This window comes from Galeopterus variegatus, unplaced genomic scaffold, assembly GCF_000696425.1.
Source record: "Galeopterus variegatus unplaced genomic scaffold, G_variegatus-3.0.2 Scaffold17488, whole genome shotgun sequence".
Classification (NCBI taxonomy): domain Eukaryota; kingdom Metazoa; phylum Chordata; class Mammalia; order Dermoptera; family Cynocephalidae; genus Galeopterus; species Galeopterus variegatus.
Window position 1 is genome coordinate 1 of NW_007743599.1, and position 3700 is coordinate 3700.

At 31.3% G+C, this 3700-nt stretch overlaps 1 pseudogene; it reads left to right on the plus strand.

Annotated features, from left to right (window-relative positions):
• Positions 1-1356: 1356 nt before the first annotated feature.
• Positions 1357-2226, plus strand: LOC103582708 (annotated as a pseudogene).
• The last annotated feature ends 1474 nt before the right edge of the window (positions 2227-3700 follow it).

Consider the following 3700-nt stretch of genomic DNA (forward strand, 5'->3'; position numbering starts at 1 on the left):
CTTTGTCATGAATGAGTGTTGGATTTTATATTATACCATTTTTACTTTAATTTTTTTTTTTTACTTTTGATATCTTTGTTTTTTTCTTTTTCTGTTTTTATTTTTGTTTTTTGTTTGTTTATTTATTTATTTGTTTTTGGCAAGTGGTCAGTACAAGGATCAAACCCTGGACCTTGGTGTTATCAGCACCACACTCCAACCAGTGTTTTTTTTTTTCTTTTGATGAAAGCCTCAGTTCCCAATTACACAGTGCACTTACATATACTATAGTACATTTACATATTAATCACAAAATATTACTGTGAATATTTTTCTGAACGATAGCAATAAGCATACAATTTTAAGATGTTTATACTATTTTTCTGGATATATTTCAGTCAAAATATATAGTCAAAATCTTTTAAAACAATACCTGAAGTATTACTATTTTGTATGGATTGACTACAAATTTATTATCTAGTAAGCTTTATATATTTTGTTTTAATTTTGCCATTAAATATAGATTTGGACATAATATTGTTTAATAATTATGTAAAATGTTTATATTTGTCCAAAATTCAAAACTATAACTAAGGTAAATTGAGGTACATCTAGTTTCTGTTTATGTCCCTCCGAGCTGTTTAGTCTCTGTTTCTTCATATCATTATTCTTATAAGTTTGTAGTTCATTCTTATTTTTTAAAGAATTTGTGTGTATATGCATATATATATGTGTTCTATATGTATTTGTATGATGGTACTTCAAAAAGTCTGTGAGAATATAGAATTAAAAAGAAATACAAATATTTTCATAAGCTTTTTGAGGAACTTTCTATATGTGTATTTATTTATATTGTTTTCATATTTCTTCACAATCTTATGAAAATTAAGCCATACTATACTTCCTTTTCCCCATTTGTTTGTTTTCTCTTAAGTATATCCTGACGGTAACTTCATACATGAGTAAATATTAACTATATTCAATTTTTCCGCTGGAGAGAATTATATAGAATACCTCAAAAAGTCCATGGAAAATTAGAATTAAAGCATAATACAAACTTTCGATGAACTTTTAGAAGTGCCCCTGTGTTGTGTGAACATCTCTTTTATTCAAAAGGACCCATGAAGTATGCATTTAGATTGATCCCACCATAAGACCTTAACTAGTAATCATCGTACCTATAAGCACATACTCTTAAAGTCCATTTAAAATGAGAAAATAGTGTTACCAAAAGAGGGAAAATATGTGTCGGATTGAGCACAAGAAATTGCTGGGCAGAAAAAGGTAACACATTTCTGTTTTTTTGTCTTTTGTTTTCGTTTTTTTCCATTTCTCTTTGTCTCAAATTAAAATCAGTATCTCCTGCATATGGAAGTCATGGGCAATGCCGACTTGGAAATAGGGATCATCTTTCTTATTGAGGCTGTAGCAAGCATCCTGGGAAACTCCTTTCTCCTTTTTCTTTATATCTTCACTTTGCTCACTGGAAAAAAGAAAAGACCCTCAGACCTGATTCTCAACCAGCTGGTCTTAGCCAATAATTTGGCTCTTTTCTCCAGAAGAATTCCTCTTACACTGGAAGCTTTTGGATTGAAATATTTCCTGGATGATGCTGGATGTAAAGTTGTTTTATATTTTCACAGTGTCCAGAGAGGTTTCTCTCAGCACTACCTGCCTTCTGGGTGGCTACCAGGCTATAAAACTTTCCCCCAGAACCTTTCAGTAGATGGACTTCAGAAACAGATCCCCAAAATGCATTGGTTTCTGTAGTTTCTTCTTCTGGATCCTACAGCTCTTGGTAGATGTTTATATTCTTATGAGATGTTTATATTCTTATGGCCCAAGAAGCAGCAAATATACAACTGTACAAATTGTGGATAATGTTGCTTACTTATACCAAACAGATTTATGAGTTTATTACAGGCAGTCATATTCTCATTCACTGATGTCATGTATTTGGGTCTCATGGTCTGGGCCAGTGGCTCCATGGTCTTTGTCTTCAGAAGGCACAAGCAGCAAGTCCGACACATTCACAGCCACGGACTTTCCCCCAGATCTTCCCTTGAGGTCAGAGCCACATGCACCATCCTGATTCTGGTGAGCATGTTTGTCTCCTTTTCTTGTCTGTCTTCCATTTGGACTCTGTGTTACTCTAATTGTGAATTTAAGACAGTGGCTGCTGGACACCTCTGTGCTGATAACTTCATGATTCCCAGTATTCAGCCTCTTTGTGCTTATCAGCAGTGACACCCGTGTTTCTCAGGTTTTCTCTGTGTTCCACTCCAGAAAAATAGCGTTTTTTTCAAATCTGGTTATAAATTTTTTATTGTGTTCAATTAAATATATTATGTATTTGATAAAATCATTTCATAATATTTAATTTTAGTTTAATTTTATTAAAATGGTGTTCATTGCTTCTAAAGGATAAATCATTTTCATTGTGGAAATTCAAACTTAATCAACATATATTACAGATACTTAAAATGTACATAGATAATGTACATCGGTACATTAAAATGTATATGTGTATGTTTTTATATATGTATATATTCATATCAGTTTCATTGTGGAGACTCAAATTGAGGTAATCAACTTTTGTATATACATAAAAATACATACAAATATCTATACACAAAATATATATATACACATAAAACATGCATATATGCATGTATGTATATGTATACTTTTTTGCTCAATAATGGCGATAAATGCCAAAAATTTTGAAATAACAAATTATATTTCCTTTTTTCTATTATTGAATTCAGTAAAAAATAACTTGTTTCTTTTGAGTGGTTTTTTGTTATCTCCTTTCATTAAGACTTCTCATATTTTCTGTGAGACTTTTAATATACCTATCTCATTTTCATGATGTATCAGGTATTATATACAAGTGTTTTGTTATTTATTTATATGATGCCTTCAATACTATTTCTTCCTAAGAATGAACAACCTTTACTTTACTGCAGCAATATAATGAGTTCAAACAATTTTCTTAATTCAGAACTCTTACGTTATTCTTGATTTATCTGTTTCAGTGATTCTCAAAATCTAGCTAGCATGCATTAGAATCACCTGGCAAGTCTGTCCAAACCTGATTGCATTGCCCACCTCCACAGTTTCTGACTGAGTAAATTAGAGTTAGCATGCATGAATTTGCATTTCTCACAATTCCTAGTGGATGCTGATTCTCTTGGTCCAGAGGCTACATTTGTGAAACACTAAATCTATCCCAGTTTATCAAAACACCCGTAATTCACGAACATATTTGTACCACACTTATGCTGTGTTCTGAGAATAGTCTTTTTCATTTCATTGATTCAGTTTCTCTAAGATTTACAATCAATAAATAGTTTTGTATATTTTATATCAAAGTGATTTTAAAACTTTATGATTAGCAAACAAAAGTCATGAACAGATAGTTACCAACTATAGGCCTTGAATCATTTTCTAACCAAATCCTACCTAGATAACTATTGATCTGTACTCCTCCTCTACTTTAATCTGAGTAAATTTGGATTTTAATGGAAAACATATAGGACTGATTAGGCTGTGGTTTCTGCAACTCTGAGAATTTCACAATCTATACATTATCTTATATGGGACTGTGGATTTCCCATAAGATTCTCTATTTTGTCACTATTTAATTAGAAACAAATTCGAAACAATAAATGCTGTGTTGTGTTTCATTTTAATACTCTCAGAATAACTTTTTTTTTTT